General features: G+C 44.2%; 2 pseudogenes; one reads left to right on the top strand and one right to left on the bottom strand.

Moving 5' to 3' along the window:
• Positions 1 to 6,982: 6,982 nt before the first annotated feature.
• LOC147982257 (uncharacterized) lies at positions 6,983 to 10,992 on the bottom strand (annotated as a pseudogene).
• Positions 10,993 to 13,882: 2,890 nt separating this feature from the next.
• On the top strand, positions 13,883 to 18,554 carry LOC147982256 (uncharacterized; annotated as a pseudogene).
• Positions 18,555 to 20,708: the final 2,154 nt, after the last annotated feature.

Below are 20,708 nucleotides of genomic sequence, written 5' to 3'. Positions count from 1 at the left end.
CAGAGAGCGGATTATCTACCGTGCATGGTATATACCGTGCATGCATCACGTACACACCATGTCAGATGCACTCATGAAACTGTGCCTGACAAAGTCAGGTGAATAGTCTACCTACTCCTACCTATCAGCCTATCTCTTTTCTTCTACTCAATAGAATATTTGAATCCCACATATATTATGAACGACAATTTTGATTTATGATTCGTTTGCACATTTGGGTTCCTTGTGACGAGGCCTTTTAAACAAGACCACACATGAATATACTTTAGTGACTTTTTAAGCGAGACCATGTTTAATGGAGTTCTGCCGTGTTTCATAATTTGATTTTTAAAACTTGCGAAATATTCTAGAATGGTCTTGTTTGAAAGGTCTCGTCATTAGAAGCACAAATATGCAAATGGATCTTCAACTGGAGTTTTGGTTTATAAGATAAAATGATTTCCAACTTGTAAATATTGTGAAAAAATATGTGAGAGTGGAGCTTGACATAATACAATGGATAGAGCGTCTGTGCAATCTATGGTCAAGTTATTGTGGATGAAGGATAGTAAATGATCGATGTGACAAGAGTGATCAAATATGGGAGAATAAAATTCAATTGAATAAGCAACATGCAGCTAGCCATATCTGCATGTATCCGAATCTTCAAGAAATGGATGGCTTAGCCATGCACGGGATATCCCATGCATGGTACAACATCATTTCTCCTGTCCATCAGCATATTCTCTAAATCATGGCTTCCTTCACCAATCTTGATATGGCTACCCAAAGGATGAAGCTACACCAAGGACGAACATCTTACATCCCTTGCAAGGACGATAGCATTGTAATTTAACAACGGTTTTGCTATTTTTCATCCGACTAAATTCAATTGGCTTTCATCCGTTTTTTTAGCCGTGCGATCTCTGTGCCGAGATTCGTGTTTTTTTGTCCCGCTGTTGCCATTTTTTCTTATCGGGCTCGCTTAATTTCCTGGAGACCCGATACGCTTCCTTTGCTATCTCCCGCGTAGTTTGGTTTGCCCGTTCCCCTCCTCCTCGTTTCCCCTTCTCATTTCGAAGACGCAACTGGAACAGAGTGAGGGAGAGGCAGTCATGGCGATTTGGAGCTCTCCTTGCCGCCCGATTCAGTAGGTTGGTGGTCCGGCGTCCGGCTGCCCCCTCCATCTGCCACGCTGTATTTCCCACCGGGTCTGCAGCATCCCCCACCACCGTGCCTCCTATTTTTCTCCGCTGGCGCTTCCGTTCCTCTGATTCGGTATTCCCGTCTATTTGTGCCATTCCCAGATCTGTTTGTTAGCTGCGTGTAGAGTTTTCTCGGTCAGATCTTGTTGTTTCTGTTAGTTGCATGTATTACCTGCAGATATTTTTTGTAGATGTATGTGGTTTGTGCTGTTCCTTGAGTAGATCACTGATATTCATATTAAAATTAGAATAGAAGTACACTAATCCCTTCGGTGTCTGCTAGTTTGGTAGGTTGCTGTTCGTCTGGTCTGTGTTTCGTGATGTGTAATTGGTGGACTCAATTTATTCAGTTTATTAGCAATGATTTTGGACTGTAAATTTTAGTGGTTTTGGTTAGTGATTTGGACCGCAACTGTGAATGAATTGGACAGTGATGTGTCCTGAATTTTTCCAGTTAAGTAACAATCATTTGGCTGCAATTTTCAGTGTTTTGGGTAGTGATTTGGACTGTAACTTGTGAATTGGACAGTGATGTGGATTTAATTTTTTCAGTTAAGTAACAATGATTTGGACTGTAATTTATAGTGTTTTGGTTAGTGATTTGGACTGTAACTCTGAGTTAATTAGACAGTGATGTGGACTGAATATTTCAGATAAGTAATGGTGATTTGGACTGTAGTTTCAGTCTTTTATTAGTCTATCTTACACTGCAATTTTTTAGTGTTTTGTTCCATTGGCTTGTAACTTCATGAATGTGTAAGTTACAGTAATCTACTCTGAATTTTCCACTTTTCCAGCACACTACATTAAACTGAATATCAGTGTACTTATAGTCTAATTTTAATGTGAATTTAACCTTGTAACTTACTACTCTATGTTCTAATATTTCCATTGATCAACTGTTTAGGAGTGAATTTTCCATCTGAATTCCGTCTGCCATGTGAGAGTCGGATTAGGGTTTTTCTGTACGAGTTTTTTATTTGTTTGTGTTTAGGTTGGGTGAGGGCAGATGGTCATTTTGATCTGTTTGGATTGTTCTAGGTGTGTGAGTTGGGCGGGTTTTGTGCTCTTTGTACTTCTGAATGTGTCAAGTCTGGCCATTTTGGGATCTGAACATCACAATTTTGGGACTAAGTGTGATCTCTGTCCTAACTTGGGCATTTATGTTGCTACTGGAACTGCAAATCACAATTAACAAGGAGATTAGGATTGTGATATTGCACTGAATGTCCTCATTATCTGGTGCCGCTGTAACTAACTGCATATCCGTTATGTGATCTGAAATCTTTTTGATTGTAGTCTGGTAATTCTTAGTGGATTTCGTAGTGTAATTACTTTATTTTTTAGTGTAATTACTATAGTGTAACTAGAATGATTGCATCTAATCTTTTTGAATGTAATCTAGTAATCCTAGTGTATTCACACTGTAATTCTGAACGGATTTTCACTCTAATTCCCAATGGATTTACACTATAATTCTCACTGGATTTTACAGTGTAATTCCTAGTAGATTCTATAGTTTAATTTCTAGGGGGTTTAAAGTGTAATTCTTAGTGCATTTACACTCTAATTCTTAGTGGATTTGGTATGTAATTCCCATTTTAGCATGTAAGTGTTCATGCTTTTTCCCTTTTTTAGCTACATGCGCTAGTTCGACGTTGGATTTTGCATCCTTCAGTTGTAGCTTGATGTAAGATCGTTCTGCCCTGTATGTGTGCTTTGATCTTCTCAAGTTTGGGTATGTCATTTTAGGAACTAGAGATTCAGTTGCTTTGTGTTTTCGTTGTCCCCATTGGTGGGGATAGTATATTGCCCTGATCATGTCGTAGTGTCATGATTTTCTTCACCATTTCTCAGTTGCTTGTAATGTTTATTTTTATTGTGGCTTGTATATGAATTCACGGTGCATTCCTTGGTGTAATTTTAGCTGTATTATAGTGTAATTTAGAGTAAATTAGTTGTTACCAGTTATATATGTATTCTTGCTTGATGCTAATGTTAGTTTCTGTTTTTTTTTGCAGCATGTTTTGGGTAGTTTTTTATTTGTCATGCTCTTTAGTTAATCTTCTGTAATACAATTCTAATGAAGTAGGTTTAAATGTTACAGCAATATTTTACTGTGATTTTTATTATATGCCCCTGCACCCACTTCAAATGTAATTAGATCATTTTTGTGCCTGCAAGCAACACACTATAATTGCTTTATTTTGTGTACCTACATTTGCTAGGTTCGAGTTTTATTGTATGTTTTGTATGCTTACTGTTTTTCTGTTCCCCATTGGTGTTAGGAGGTGTTTCTACATATTTGAATTCATTGTTCTGGTCAGTACTCTGCCATTCCATGTAGTTTGTCATGTCAGGCTCAGGCTCCACATACTGTTGCTGCACAAAGTAAATCAATGTTATATCATTAGCTGATGAAATAGTGTCGGTAGATTTTCACTATTTTAGTTTTCTAAGTATTTTTTGCAGAAAAAAATTCGGCGGATTCTTCTCCCCCTGCGTCGTCTCCTCCGAGGCGACCCGGGGGCAACCCTAGCCGCCACAGCCGCGCCCCCTCCTCCCCCCCTTCCTCTCCACCGCCGCCTGAGGTGTGCTCCGGCGCGCGCGCTCGACACCGATGAAGGTGGCGGCGGGGATTCGGCGGCTGCTCGTCTCGGGCAGGGCCTCGGCACGCGGGGCGGCGGCCCCGGCAGGTGAGGGTGGGGTGGTCCTGGCGGCGGGCCGCCCTGCCGGTGCGAGCTAGGCGCCTCCTCGGTCTCACGGGTGACGAGGTGGCGGCGGTCGACGGTCGCAGGTGTGCATCCCTCCCCGCAGGTATGCCACTGATGAAGTCCATCCCCTCCGCCCCGATCTGCTCCTTCCTTGGCCAAATCTGGGTCCTGGTGGCTTAGGCCGCTGCTCTCGGTTATTGGCTGCGCGGATCTCGTCGGGCGGGGCTGGATCCGGGGGAAACCCCTGGCCGGCGCGGCGGTCACACCAAAGGCGACGCCTTGGGCGCCGTCCCCCCCCCCCTTGGAGGCTGTGGTGTGGATCCTCCCCCCTCCTTCCGCCCCCTGCTAGGTGAAAGCCTAGGTCCCCTGCTTCGGGCGGCGATAGCACGTCCGTGTCGTGTTCCTTCTTGGAGGCACCGTCCGGGGATTGCAGGGGCGGCGAGAGAGTTTGGTTGTGGACGTGATGGTGGCAGGAGTCAGCTTGGTTTCTTCATAGGTTGCTGCTGGAGGGTCCCTGACGAGGTCGCCGGTGGGTCGACGCCCACGAGCCTGGGCAAGAGGGGATCGGGTTCCCCTCTTCGGCGACAACGATATACCTTTGGGTGGGAGCATTGTGCTCCGGCGAATCCAGCGCTGGCCTTTGATCTACTTTTCGCTGCTTCCCTTGCTTCTGCGAATGTGGCCGGCAGCTCTCGCCCTTTGGTGCGGCTGAGCCGCAGACGACGATGGTGCTTGTTTGTAGTGTGCCATGGGCTTGCGTCCTGCTCTAGTCTCTTCTCCTTGCAGCTTGGAGGCCATCCATTTGGGTTCTGGGGTGAACCGAGCCGCCGTCTGCCGGTACGGCATCCTTCGAGCCAGGATGAAGGGGTAGGGGCCCTTTGCAGAGGCAGTAACAGGTGGTGGTCTGGTCCATGGCTGGTTCCGAGGGTGGCTGTGATCACGAAGCTTGCGCGGCGGTGCATTCCTCCCAAGACCCTAGTTTTGTTCTGTTGGTGTAGGTCGTCTAGTAGGGTGTTGGTAGCAGCGTCAATTTGTTGCTGCCTTGAGTTGTTTTGCTTGAGTACCTTGTATCCGTCGCTCGGTTCCCTTTTCTTTGCGTTGTAAGCGGTTGTCCTTGTAATCCTGGCCGGTTGATGGCTTTGTTAATTCAAAGCCGGGCCCTTCTTGAGCCTTCGTTTCAAAAAAAAAGTATTTTTTGCAATGCAGCTACACCTTGTCATCATTTCCGCTTGAAGTAGCTCAGTAAAAGAGTATGATCCACTTTGTTATTTGTCAGGAAACTAGTTAGAGAAAGCATGTTTTTTGTTTTCAGCACTGTTTTCTGCTATTAGATAGCCATATGTTAAGGAAATCAACTTCATCTTCCTCGAGGTACATCGCCTGTCCTTTGATGCTGCATTTCATTGCATTTGGTTCGATTGTAGGCACCTGCACTCAATATTTTCAGTAAATTATCTGTTAATGCAAACAAGTATCCAGTTCTGAATTGTAAATAAACACAGAGTATAATTTTGCAAAGAAGGTCCTAGTAATTTTATCTAACAGTCACAAACTCTTCCTTTTAGTTCTGAACTGTAAATATGTTATCAGTTTTGTTTGTTGCTACTAGTACTGTGAGTGCCTTCCAGTGTTAATGTTTTTAGCCTGATTTTGTTCGTCCTTTTTTCTGTTAATTTCAATTTTTAGTGCTTATGTTAATGCCTATCAATATTTAGTGTGAGCAAGCATCAGATCATAGTAGTTTACACTTCCAAAGTTACTTAAATTCAGTCCTTCAATCACAGGTACTCCCTCCATCCGAAAAAGCTTGTCATCCATTTGAGGGACAAGCTTTTTCGGACGGAGGGAGTAGTTTTTAAGAACAGGTAGAAAGTGTCTAAAACTAGTAGATCAAAGTTTCTTAACAGTGTTTGTCTTTCAGGTTCCAAAGTCTGTGAAAATGGCCATATTTTCTCTCAACTGGAGCAATCCTCCATCTTGCATGTTTTTAACTAGTTTTCTCAAAATGGAATTGCTAGCTTCCTGAGCATGTTTTGATCCCTGTAGTGTGTTTATTTCTGCAAATTTAGAACTCTATGATCTGGGCATCTAGTTCTCAGTTTTGTTCATGCGACCATATCCTAGTTCTTGCTAGGGTTTCTCTTGGTTCATGCTTTTGCGTGATTATGTTCCTATTTTCTATCTGTGTAGATTTTGTGCTTAACTTAGCCTATGTTAATGATCCACTACAGGTCTGTTCTTTCTTCCAGATTTGTTCTGGCAAGAGAGAGAGACGACAGGAGGTGATGAATGCACAGGAGGGGGGGGGGGTGTTTACCTTGTTTTTTCTTTGCTTCTCCAGCCATGTTTGTGTCCTAGATCATGGACGAATCACCCTCTTTGGTGGTGCTTCTCTGGGGGTAAATTTGGTACTTTCTCAGTGGAATTGGAATGTAATTCTTTTGTGTGTTTTTAGTGGAATTACTGTGCATTTTCAGTGCTTTTTACACTGTAATTGTTAGTGGATTTTACACTGTAAATCTTAGTGGGTTTACAGTGTATTTTTGCTCTGTATTTGCAAGTGGCATTTTTAGTGGAATTACAGTGTATTTTTAGTGGAATTACTATTCATTTGCAGTGGTTTTTACACTGTAATCATTAGTGGAATTACAGTGAAATTTACACTGTATATCTTAGTGGGTTTACCGTGGATTTTTAGTGGATTTTTGCTCTGTATTTGCAAGTGCCCTTTTTAGTGGAATTGCAGTTTATGTGCATTTTCTGTGGTTTTTACACTATTATTATTAGTGGTATTTTAGCCCTTTGTATAGTTGATTCATAGCAGCAGCAACTGTAATTTCTCAGTATTTTAGTGCTCAGAGTGTTATTCGGCTGTGTGGTTAGATGTCATCAGTTTTGATCCTTTTCAGTAGTTAGCTTAGTCCATGTTTTGTTAGTCTTTAGCTGCTTTCTGTACGGGTTTTAATAGTTTGGGTTGTGGACCTGTTTATAGTTTGGTGGGCAGAAAGAATAGGTGAATAGAGGACACGAGACATGTGACACTTGTCATCCTTTAGTTGGCTGAACAATACGACTGAAAGCGAATTAGATTTCATCCGGATGTAGAATAGACAGTCCTTTTAACAATGACCCTGTTGGAGCCACACCCTCCTGGCTTGGGCCAATCTCCTCTATACTTTTAGTGACGTTGACTTGGCTGTGGATTGTAGAAGAGATATGGAGGTGCATTTTATGGGCGAGGGCGACCAAATAAACCTTCCATCTGTACAACAAATACATGCCTCAAAGTCAATGAACCTCCGCTCCCCAAAGCAGACCTCTGATCCCGTCTTCCCCCGATTAGTGTCTACATACAACACATCCAATCTTGGGTATCGTCCCTCCCAGAATAACCAACGGAGTTGCTCACAACCCAGTAGGAATAGCTTCTTGAGCTGGGGGACATCCATTGCATCAAGATCAATTGTTTTGATGGCTGTACCTGACAGGTCCAACTCCTTGAGATTAAACAATGCACGCAAGAATATGCTACGCAGTCAAGCACAACCCTCTAGGGAGATCTTTGTCACCTTGGCTTCTTCAATTCGATCGACGGGAAACATTGGGCGCAATTCCTTTCTTGGCAGTTGTATGGGATGAGTCCAATGCTCTGCCAGGCCATAACCGTCAAAGCTAAAACTCTCGAGCAGCTGAGGAGCACTTTCAAATGCAACATGCTCCAAGCTGGAACAACCATCAAGAACAAGAACCTTCAAGCTTCTTGCTGATGACATTTCAGGCAATGATTCCATGTGAGTGTTGCGAGAAAAGTCAAGGAGCTCCAGATTCATCATATCTACGGCAGAGCAATTGTCCACTGTGATCACATCTGAAGATTCAGTTAACCGGAGCTTGTGAAGATTCTGTAGCTTTTTCCAGGCATCACTTCTAGTCCTCCATGAGACTCCCTTTGTATTCAGCTCCCTGAGATTGGTCATCAGTTCAATCATCTGTGGAAACAGGACATAATTTGTGGAACAATGCTGCTACACACACGACACTCCACGCACGATTTGTGCACGATGGTTCACATCCAGCCATCGAATCAAGGAACCAAGTGCATCACATCCATCAGATGGTCAATCGTTCATGCATCGTGCATGGTGGGTTGGCGGTGAAGTAGTTTCGTTTGTGGAACGTATGTCAAGCATCAACAAATCTGGGAAACATGCCCCTTCTCCCTGCTCCTTCGCTGTGTTTGTGCAATTATCAAGCCATAGGAATCTTAGGTTTTGGCAGCAGCGGAAAGACGGGGATGAAAAATCAAAGCTGCACTTGCAGAGCTTTAGCACACGGAGGTTGGTGGCTAGTTGAAACAAATCATTTCTTAGATCTTCTCGCTGACCATCGTCTTCAAATGTTAGGAAATAGGATGATGCCTTAACAGAAACAATAGAGATATTTTGTGCTGCTTGTTTGCTCGAGGTGATTGATTTCCAACAAACTTCGTAGGGTTTTATGTTTCCTTCCAACAAAAGTACAGAACTTATTGTTTCATGTGAAAAATAGCGCAACGGTGGTATCACTCCATACAAGGCGTTGCCAACCTCCCAAGCTCTGTTCCCTTCAAGAATTCCATCACATATCCAGTAGTTGCAAGCATGAGTAGCCCAACCATAGTCAACACTGCTAGACTTTTCACCTCGTTTTTTTTGTAAGGAATAGTGAGTACAAAAAGCAATCCACAACTCTTGATGGGTTGATTTCATCCATGAAGCTGTAACCAATTACTTCAGCAGCTTCTTTAAGCAATAAAGGAAGCACTTGTGACTTCCTCAATTTCCACGTATATTTGCCTAACTCAAGTTTCACATATTTATTAACAGAACTGGGCATCACCTTCAGTTTTTTCTGTGGGAATTGAAATCTTCCATCATTGGTCCATAACAATTTACCTTCACCAAAAAGAGGAATGCCAAACTCTGTGAGATCAATATCTTCATCTCCTCCGTAATGAAAAATCATCAGGAATCTTTCATTATTTAGGGACCGATTGATGGCACTTCGAATGCTATCTATAAGGGCATCTTCAGCCGTTGGCCCCCCAGGAGGGGCAAAAAATCGCCCCCTGGGGCGCGCCGACGCTAAACCGCGCACTGGGGGCGTGATGCCCCCCAGTCGCGGCGCCCACGTTTTTTTAAAAAATTCAAATACGGCGCAAACACGACTGAAATTTAACGCAAACATCGGCGAGTTCGTTCAAACTTAAACATATTTTACAAAAAAAGAAAAAAACTTCCGCGGGCTACCCCCGCCGTCTCCCTCGCCGCCCGCCTCGGCGCCCGCCCACGCGGTTTACATGCCGAGGAGGCTGTAGAACCGCGTGTAGTCACCGCCGCCGCCGTCGTCGTCGTCGTCGCCGCCGCCCCCGCCCGCGCCTCCGCCGTCCCTGCTGCATCCCTCCCCCGGTTGGCGCGGCGGGTTGGACGGTCCGGGGGCGTCGTCGTCGTCGTCGCTGTCGAGGACCACGACGCCGTGCTCGTCCTCGCGCCCACGCTTGCGGGCGGCGATCTCCTCCAGGGCCCGGCGCTGCCGGACCATCTCAACGCGGAGGTAGTCGTCCCGCGCCCACCGCAGGGCGTCCTCGTCGGAGAAGCCACGCCGGGCTACCTCCTCGTACTCCGCGGGGAGGCCGGGCTCCGGTTTGGGCTCGACGAGGACGAAGCGGCCGGTGGATGGGGAGGCGTTGGCGCCGATGCGGACGCCGGAGCTGCGGGTGCGCGCGCTGACCGGCGTGCCCTGGGGCTCCGGCTTGACGGGGCGGAGGCAGGGCGAGCCGCCGGACGAGGAGGAGGACCCCCCGGTCTCCAGGCGCCTCGGGGTCCAGGAGCTTCCCCAGCGGCGTGAGAAGGAAGGGGGGGCGGGGTACTCGAGATGCGGCGTGTTGTCGCCCTCGATGTACTCGAGGACGGCCTCTAACGTGCGCCCGGACACGCCCCACCACCGACACCGGCCGGCGGAGTTGAGCCTGCCGGAGGGCTCTACACCGTTGGTGGCCTCGAGCTGCTGGGCGTGGCGGCGCCGGCAGTAGGGCTCCCAGAGCGGGCTGTCGGGGACGTACCGAGGTCCCTCCCTCGCCGCCCAAGGCATGTTTGAGCGGATGCGTGCGATCTCCGCACGCCGCGCCGCGCCGGTGGGTACCGGGGGCACCGGCACGCCGCCGGGCACCCGCATGTCCGACGGGACCGGGTACTCGGCCTCGTAAAGGAGGCGAGCCTCGTCTTCGTGGAGATGGCGGCGGCCGAAGCCGTTCGCCGCCGCGCCGTCATCAGGGAAGCGCTCGGCCATGGGTGATGAACTGGAGACGGCGAGAGAGAGAAGAGGGAGGAACAATGACGGCGAGAGAGTGTGATCGCCGAGCACGCTGGTGCGCGTCTTATATAGGCCGAGACGCCGCCCGTACGCGTGGCCGCCGTGTGTACGCGTGGCGGGCAAGGGAGGGCGAGGGACGCGCGTCGTCCGGCCTTCACTGCGCCGCCCGTGAGGCATCAATGGCGCAGGCTGACCGGCGCGGCAGCGCGGCAGCTTTGGCATTGATTCGCCGCGGGAAACGAGGCGATGAGGACGACGAAGGGGCGAGAAGAGAGCCGTGTCGCTGACGCGGCGGGCCCGCGACTTTTTCGCGTCAAAAAAGTTCGCCCGGCGCCCCCGGGCGCCCCCCAGCGCGCCGGGTTCGGCCTGGGTCCTCCGGCGCTGTTTTCGTCCCAGGCCGGCGAAAATTGGGCTCCTGGGGGCACGACTGGGCCGATTTTTTGGCGCCGGCGCAAAAAAAACGCCTGGGGAGACCTTCCTGGGGGCGCGGCTGGAGATGCCCTAACTGCTCTGGAGCTAGCATCTACCCCTCTGAAATCATCTTCTTCATCCTGCTCATCAAACATGTGCATTAAGTGGTGAAGGTTTAACTCCTCTGCAATTGCCGTCTGCATGGTCCTTCTATTTTTCCACATAGAGCAGTTGACATGGATAATTTTGCCAAAATGCTTTCTCATTTCAGAATCAGTTCTTGTGGATTTTAGTCGTTCAGCTATAGCTCTAATAACAGCAGATGCTCCCAGACCATCACCGGCCCAGCCATGAAAGAATAATGCTTTAATTTTGCCTTCTGAGGTACCATAGCTATCACGCAAAAGATAGAGCACTTGTTTGACGGTGTCATCAGAATCCTTTTCGCACTGTAGTAAAGAACACCAGGTAGATTTGAGTTCCGCAATACATATAATTTTTGTAGCTATTTTGCATATGAATAAATTGGAACAGATGGGATATTAATTAAGATAATTAAGTGAACGCATGCGTCCAGTTTGGAAGTTAAAATGGAGTGAAACGAGTACATAAAATAGTTATTTACTTTTTTTTGAGTAAAAATAGTTATTTACTTGGGTTCCTAAAACTTGTCGTTTTAAACTTATGCAAAGTCAAACATCAGAAACTTTGACTTCCAATATATTTAAAAGTATCCAGATTGGATACTTCAAATATGTGTAAATTTATTTTGGTAGGTACTTTCAAGCGTCTAGTTTTCAAGCTAGCGTACATTCAATCTTTTATTGAAGATACTCTAACAACTCAGACTGCACGAGGTTACTATTCTGGTACACTGGTCCTATGGAGTCTTAGCATGATGACTTTCCGATTGTCTACTACAACAAGTTTTTGCGTAACTCCGGCGAGGGAGAGCGATGACGGCAGGGCGCCTTTGGCCCCTTTAATGCTGGTTGTCGTCGGTAGGTGATCTACGGATCTGGATATATTTTTTTAATTATTTTTTGTGTTAGTTGTACTGCCATAATTGAAAACGAATAGATCGCAAATTTCCTCGCAAAAAAAAGGCGAAGAGGGATTCTCAGGAAAAAATTATGGAGAAGAGGTACCAACCAGACGCAATCCAGACAAGTCGAACATCTCCACAGAAAACTAATACCGGCAGCAGAAGACCATCACTGTTGTAACAATTAAAACATCCGAGATAAATATATCTAACGCATCGGCTGCAGATTGGGTGAGGAAAACGAGTCTATCTTGATAAAATCCTGTCCCGGATGTATAGGACGGCAGTTTGGGACACCTAGGTGCCCATGCTCCTTGCCTTTCCACCGTTCGATTGCATTTAAATGTGTGCTATTGCAACGGGTATGTGTATTAATGTATTAATCGCTAATTGAATACCATAAATAAGGCTCATGCACACCATGCATGGGAGCAATTCAGTCGGACGTGGGCTAGTTGGAGCGAGGATGGTTCCTTGCGTGGAGTTGGAGTTGCAGATAATGTCGTTACTTTGTGAGCGTTCTTTTCTTCTTCTCGTCTTTAAAGGAGAGTCTGCCTTTTCTTTTCTTCTTTTCTTCTTTTAAGGAACCTTGAGGGGGCATCTGGTGCTCTTTTTTGCACCATTTCGACGGTTTACATGTTCTGGTACTAAAGTTCAGTCCTCGGCGGTGCCATCGGGTACCCTATAGAACCAGCATCCAGACTTGAGCAGCATAACACACAACAACAAATACCTAAGCACAAATTACACATTAGCTACATATCAATTTTGCACTACAATGGACAGGTATGTATTTTCTAGAAATAGGCTTTCGGCCCACTTTATAAATAAAGCCACACAACCGAATGATACAAGATGATGATCAAGTCCTCTTACAAAGCAGATCAAAGTAAAATCACATAATGGATAATGCTCTTCGGTGGAGTTGTCGGCGTACATTGGCGACTACAGGGACATCGACTTCCCTTGGGTGGTCACGGAGACGGCCTCGCTGGTCTTCTCTGTACCCTCCTCGTCGGCCGAGATGCTCAACGTCTACAACAGAGATGTAGGAAATACTTATGTGTGGCTTGCAACAGTTTTTACTACATAGTTCCTGGAATATGTTTACCTCGATATGGAATTTACCGATGCACTTGAATATTGCTTGGAATACATGAATGGAATATAGTTCATGAAAGCCGGTACATATATGCTGGAAACAGTATTTATTAATGCTGGAATATTTATTATACTATATGTATTTTTGCCCGGGCACAGCATATTATTGAAAGACAGGTTGTTCGTGGGATTGGCTCCATGAATTGGTAAAGCCTGTGAATTTGAATTGTAATTCAAATTCAGCGTGCGACTCACACGTACGTGCTTATGGGACAGTTTGCAGATGAACTCCTTGATGGTTACTAATGATCATGGTTGGTTAAGTTAACCTGGAGTCTTCGTTTAAACAGATTTTATCTGGACATTTATCTGCAGTTTATACAGTTTGAAATTAACTGGAATAGCACTATATAAAGGTCCCTAACCTCTAGCCTCAAAGATCATTGTGAACGGAATCATGAAAAAGGATCGAGGAATAGGGATTAGACCGTGTGCGTATATTTGTTACATTGGCACGAGAGCCGATTAAGGGTTTGACGATTTGTTTAATCGTCGGATCAATTACGATCTGGACTCCGCTGCGTACTCTGCTTTTCCTCTCCCAAAAGAAAAATAGAAACGAGGAAAAGAGAGCCTCGTACGTACACAACAGCTCCACCCCAGATTAGATCGATCTCGCTCGATTCCTCTGGTCCAGCGCCGCCGCTTCGCTCGACTCCGCATGCCAAGTGCCGCCGCTTCGCCCGACCTCCACCAATCCACGCCGCCGCTTCGCCATCGCCTCCAGGCCAAACCCCAGTTGCGCCTCCGCCTCCACCTCCCCCATCCACTTCGGGCCGAGCCTGCTACCGCCCGTGACCGACTCCTCCTCAACGTTCGTGCCGTTCCCCATCAACGTTCGCCCCGTCAACCTTGCCGAGCCGGAGGGAGCCCGCCGTGTTCGTCGCCAGCTTACTGCCACCTCGTCAAGCTCACCCTAACCAACTCTCGCCGGCCTGCTTCGCGTCCACGGCAAGGACTGCTCCGACATCAACAACGACAGGAACTTCAGGTAACTGAAGAAGAAACCAATTTCAATGGCTTCCAATGGGGCGTTCGCTGAACAGTTTGTCTAATTCACATCTAGATGTTTTTTAATGATGTCACATCTAACCTCCTAAAAATAACTACGCAGCAACAAAAAATAAAAAAAAAGCTGGGACAAAAAAAATAGACCACAAACATAGTGCTTATCAGGGTTAGATGTGACATAACTATGTCACATCTAGATGTGTCCTAGACAGACCCTTCGCTGAATTACTCCGTGCCTACAAACTTGATGGAACAAACTACACGGTTTGGAAAAGGAAAATCATGTTCTTGCTTACGGCTGAGAATATTGATTATGTTTCTGAAACTCCGGCGCCTAACGAGCCAGCAGAGGATGCTACAGATGAAGAAAAGCAGGAATACAATGATGAACTAAAGCAATGGACCAAGGACAACAAGACTGCCAGAGTTTATATCCTTGGCTCGATGACTGATTCGTTGGCTGTGGAATATGAGTCAGATAGAACAGCTTGTGGAATAATGCTCAGGCTGGAACAAGATTTTGGAGAAGTTTCCCTTGTGAAGGTGCTTAGTCTTGTGAACAAGTTTCTGACATCGAAGATGGGTGATAAAACAGTCAATGAACACTTCAACAAGCTCTGTGTCTTGGCGGAAGAATTAAAAACTGCTGGTTATCCGTTCCAGGAGGAAGTACAAGTCATGGTTGTTCTAAATTCTTTGCCACCATCATGAGAACAGTTCAAGATTTCTTTTTGTCATTCAGAACGCACACTCAATATGAGGAACCTGAGGTAACACTTGCTAATGGAGGAGGATCGCAGGCTTAACTCAGGGAAAGATAAAGCTTCTTATCAGCCAGAGCTTCACCTTGGTGAGTACAAAAACAATGGGAACCGGAGGAATTGGAATAAGAGAGGAGGAGGACCGGACCTAAGGGACAAGATCAATTATAAACGTGACAGGGATCAAAGGAACTACAGAGATGAGAGGAGGGACAGGGGGCAGCATGGAAATAACACCAACAACAACTCTTTTCAGAAGATTGACAAGAGGAACTACAGGTGCCATAATTGTGGTAATACAGGCCACTTCAGGTCAGAATGCACCAAGAGGAGGAAGCCGAACAGCGAAAGGGATAATTTTCACAAGGATGACAGCCGCAAGGGGAATCAATCCCCTGAAGGTATTACCGATGTTTATGTTTGCACTGAATCCTTATTTACTACTACTTTTCAGAATAGTTGGGTAGTAGATTCTGGTGCAACTTCACACATAGCTAGAGAACTTAGCTCTTTTGCCACACTCAAAACAATTCCAAAAGGAACAAGACATGTCTATTTAGGAACTCAAGCTAAAGCAGACATACTAGGAATTGGAAACTATGTGCTTAAACTCCCTGATGGAGGAAACTTAGTGTTGGAAAATGCATTTTATTCACCCAATATGAGAAGGAATCTAGTTTCAGTGTCCAAACTAGAGTCAATTGGATATAAAATTATCTTTGGTGATGGGAAGGCTAAAATTGTCTTAAATGGAAGATTAGTACATTCAGGCGATAGACATGATGGACTATATTTTCTAAATGACATCATGGAAAATAATTGCTTAGTAGGCGAAGATAACTCCGTTGTGAGGAATATAAATGGACAGAATAATTGTTCCGAATCTTACTTGTGGCATTTGCGACTTGGACATATATCTAAGAATAGGATTAAGAGACTTATTAGTTCTGGAATTTTGAACTTTAAGTGGGAGGATTATGGTATTTGTGAAGCATGTATTATGGGTAAAATGACAAGGTCGCCTTTTCCCAAAGCAAATAGATCAACAGAACAGCTTGCCATTGTTCACTCTGATATTTGTGGGGAATTTTCCACACCCACTTTGGGAGGGCAGAAAATCTACTTTATCACTTTCATAGATGACTATTCAATATACGGTTATGTGTATTTGCTTAAACACAAATCGGAAGGATTTGATGCTTTTAAAGAGTTCAAAGCGGAAGTGGAAATCAGCTAAACAAGAAAATTAAAATACTTAGAACTGACCGTGGTGGTGAATACACGTCAGGAATACTAGATGATTTCCGCAAATAACATGGCATTATTCATCACTATACCTTGCCATATACTCCACAACAGAATGGAGTGGCGGAAAGAAGGAATAGGACTTTAATGGATATGGTTAGGTCTATGATGGCTTATTCTGACTTGCCATTGTCTTTTTGGGGAGAGGCACTTCACACTGTTGTATATTTATTGAATCACTCACCTTCTAAAGCTGTAAGGGTAACACCCTATGAGCTTTGGAAGGGAAGGAAGCCCTCACTTCGCCATTTGGCAGTTTGGGGGTGTAATGCTCAAATAAGGATACCTAGCCAGTTGCACACCAAACTACAATCTAAAAGTACCCCAGGAATTTTTATTGGTTATGCATCAGGTTCTAATGGTTACCGTTTTTGGGATCCTCAAAGAAAGAAATTGATTGAAAGTGGAGATGCAGTTTTTCTTGATCAGGATACACCTCGCCGTGCTAAACAAGCTAGGATGGAATTATTAGTAGAACCTGAAGATATCTCTTTACCTGAAACTGAACCTCTAGTTCAGGAAAATAATGATGCAAGTCAATCTACTAACTCTATTTCGAATAGCATGCCTAGGAGAAGTGGGAGGAATACACAACCACCTGCATATTTAGATGAGTATTTTGTTTTTCTGGGGGAAGTGCACTCTAAAATTCAGAACTTAGAGGAAGAACCAAAATCATTCAAAGCTGCATTGGCAAGTCCTGAATCAAATCTTTGGATGGAAGCCATGCAGGAAGAATTAAACTGTATGAGGAAAAATAATGTTTGGGAATTAGTTGAATTACCAAACAATCGAAAGTCTATTGGTTCTAAATGGATCTTTAAAAGGAAACTGAATGCGACTGGTCAGGTGGATAAGTATAAAGCAAGGCTTGTTGCTAAAGGATTTACACAAATGGAAGGAGTTGATTTTGTAGAAACCTTTTCTCCCGTTGCTAAATTTACCTCCATACGGATCATTAGTGCATTAACCGCTTATTATGATCTAGAATTGCATCAAATGGATGTTAAAACAGCATTCTTAAATGGAATGTTGGAAGAAGAAATATACATGAACCAACCTGAAGGTTTTGTGGCAAGGGGGAATGAAGGGAAGGTCTGTAAATTAAACAGGTCTATATATGGTCTTAAACAAGCCTCGCGTCAGTGGTATATTCTTTTCGATAATGCAATCACGTCATATGGTTTTTCAATGACGGAAGGTGACCATTGTATCTATTTTAAGATAATGGGAAATAAATTTGTTTTGTTATCTCTTTATGTTGATGATATTCTCATTGCTTCAAATGATAAATCTACACCGATGGAAGTTAAAACCTGGTTATCCTCTAAATTTGACATGAAGGATATGGGGGAAGCTTCCTATGTTCTGGGAGTGGAAATACGTAGAGATAGAAGGAAGAGAATGTTGGGTTTGTCTCAAAAGGCATATCTCAATAATGTACTTCAGAGATTCTCTATGGAAAATTGCAAGCCTGTTAGAGTACCTATTCTTAGGGGAACTAAACTTAGTGAGGAAATGTGTGCTAAAACTCCTGAGGAAAAGAAACAAATGAGCAATATTCCTTATTCATCTGCATTGGGTTCTTTAATGTATGTTATGCTATTTACAAGACCTGATATATGCCATGCCGTGGGTTTGTTGAGTAGATATCAGGTGAACCCTGGGCCTGAGCATTGGAAACAGATTAGGAACACTTTGCGTTATGTCAAAGGAACTATGGACTATTTTCTGTGTTTTAATGGACGCAATCTTCAGCTGCAGGGGTTTACTGATGCTGATTGGCAAGGGGATCTTGATGACCGGAAATCAACTTCTGGTTATCTGTTTACACTAGCAGGAGGAGCTATTTCCTGGAGTAGAAAGAAGCAAGATTCTGTAGCACTTTCATCTATGGAGGCTGAATATATTGCTGCGTCGGAAGCTGTGAAAGAAGGTGTATGGTTAAAGGAGTTTCTTGCATCTCTCGTGGTGGTGGAAAGCACTTCATATCCTGTTACTATTTTCTATGATAACCAGGCGGCAATCAAGGTCTCAAAGGATCCCAAGTTTCATAGCAAAACCAAACATATTGAGGGAAGATATCATTACATTTGTGACGTCGTTAATAGATTAAGAACAGTTCGTTTAGATTATTTACCTAGTGTAGACATGGTTGCCGATCCACTGACTAAACCTCTTAGTCAGGAAGTATTTTGTAAACATGTTTGCAACATGGGTGTTCGTTTATGGAATTAGAATGTTTTAGCCAAGCGGGAGATGTAGGAAATACTTATGTGTGGCTTGCAACATTTTTTACTACATAGTTCCTGGAATATGTTTACCTCGATATGGAATTTACCGATGCACTTGAATATTGCTTGGAATACATGAATGGAATATAGTTCATGGAAGCCGGTACATATATGCTGGAAACATTATTTATTAATGCTGGAATATTTATTATACTATATGTATTTTTGCCCGGGCACAGCATATTATGGAAAGCCAGGCTGTTCGTGGGATTGGCTCCATGAATTGGTAAAGCCTGTGAATTTGAATTGTAATTCAAATTCAGCGTGCGACTCACACGTACGTGCTTATGGGACAGTTTGCAGATGAAACTCCTTGATGGTTACTAATGATCGTGGTTGGTTAAGTTAACCTGGAGTCTTCGTTTAAACAGATTTTATCTGGACATTTATTTGCAGTTTATACAGTTTGAAATTAACTGGAATAGCACTATATAAAGGTCCCTAACCCCTAGCCTTAAAGATCATTATGAGCGGAACCACGGAAAAGGATCGAGGAATAGGGGTTAGACCGTGTGCGTATATTTGTTACAAGAGATACCGTCAACTGCCCGATTAACAAGTTCATGATCTCCATGCAGAAGGCCGAGGCAGAGCCTGAGGCGACTCCACCACTGGCAGGTGTGGTTCTACATCTATGGGATCCCAGAGGGGGGCAAGTGTGCACACATCCTGAAGGCCATGTCTGAGCCGGTGGGCAAACTTCTCTCGACCGAAACAAATTTACAAACCATGAACACATTTTAAATTTGTGAACAGAACTTTGAAATTGGGAACATTTTTTGAAATTCCTAAATACATTCGAAATTTGTGAACAAAAATTTAAAATGCAAGCATTTTGAAAGTTTCTGAAAAATTGTTGGAAAAGAAAAGAAACAAAAAATGGAGAAAAAAAGGAAAAGAAGAATGAAAAATCGAAAAATACAAATGAGAGAAAAGAAAAAATGAAAAACAAAAAAAACCGGTTCAGGAACCTTCTGAAGGCTCCGAAAACTGGAAAGTCCGGCTAGAACCTTCTAGAAGGTTCCAAAACCAGGATAGGTGGAACGCGCGCCTCACGTCTAAACGGGCGGGCCCATCTTGGTCGATGGCTTCGACCACGTGTGCGGCGCCGGCATTTTGATGTAGAATGCGTCAAATAGGAAAATAGTGAAATCACTAATTAAGAAGTACTCATTCCAAAGATCACTCCCATTTTGTCAGGTTGCGACAAGTAGCATGCTGTATGTGTGCCACTTGTCACAACCTAAGAGTTTATTTTTCCGTAGATTCGTTTATTCAAAACGTTTTATCTCTTAAACGGCGGGTTCAAATCTTGATCCGTTTTCATCGTTAGATCCCGCGCGCCGAGATCTTACAAACTAGATCCCATGTCGATAGTTTTCAGTAAAAAAAATTCACCAAAAAAACCGAATCGGAAGCAGGTTTTTTTCCTTTCTGAAGAGGCATGCGTTTTTCCATGTTCCGAGAGGCACGGTCATGCTTCTTGTGGAAGCAAATTCGTACCTCCACGAGAAGTAAATCTGTGCCGCTCGCTGAACGAAAAAAGGAAAAACACGTTTTTTCTTTTTTCTAGAGGAACGAGCGTACCTCTCGCGGAACTAAAATTGTGCCTCTATTAGTAGTAAATGCATGCCTCTCGCGGAAGCAATTATGTGCCTCCACGAGAAGTAAATTCGTGCCTTTCGCAGAATGAAAAAAACACATTTTTTTTCCTTTTCTAAGAGGCATGACCGTGTCTCCGTGCCTCCACCAAAAGTAAATCTGTGCCTCTCACAGAAGGCAAACAAATGTGTTTTTTCGTGCATTTTTTTGTCCAGATCCTTAGAAAAACCGGGACAAACAGAAAAGCCAAAAACAGAAAAAAATATCTAAAAGCCAAAAACACATACAGAATAATAATAATAAAAAGGCGGATTGAGTACCCAGAGCAGGTTCATGGTTGACTCGCCGTTGCCGTCTCCTCCTCATCTATCGGGACATGAGATATCTAGTCCAGGCGCATCATCATTCACCAGGAGTAACAACAAATCAGGAATTCAAAATAGATGAGTATGTGTGGCGGTACATTGTACATATAAGTTATATGTAACAAGAGGTAGTAGTTAATGTGCGTAGCCAGCCGTATGTATACCTCTTGGTTGGTACCTGAATCCTCCTGCTTGGATATGCCATCTTCATACTAGAATTAAAGAAAGGCAATCAGGCATGGAATTATTAGAGACATATATGGAACGTTAGACGGGGATAACAATGTGGAACAGCTAGTGTGCATACATATACTTTTTCATCTTGGTCTGCAGAGGACACTTTGACATCACCATCGCCATCATTGGACTGAAATTGAGGAAACAATTAAGTAGGAATTTAGAAGAAAGTTCCTGGTCTGTGGAAGAGATAAAAATAATTGTTCATGGATGAAATGTATATATAGTACATACATGATACCCACGCTTTCATTGCTGTAAAGACCC

The sequence above is a fragment of the Triticum urartu genome, chromosome 3A (genome assembly GCF_056163025.1).
Source record: "Triticum urartu cultivar PI428250 chromosome 3A, HENAU_Tu73, whole genome shotgun sequence".
In the NCBI taxonomy this organism is placed as follows: domain Eukaryota; kingdom Viridiplantae; phylum Streptophyta; class Magnoliopsida; order Poales; family Poaceae; genus Triticum; species Triticum urartu.
Note: the sequence above shows the minus strand (reverse complement) of the source record. Positions and strands in the feature narration are given on the sequence as shown.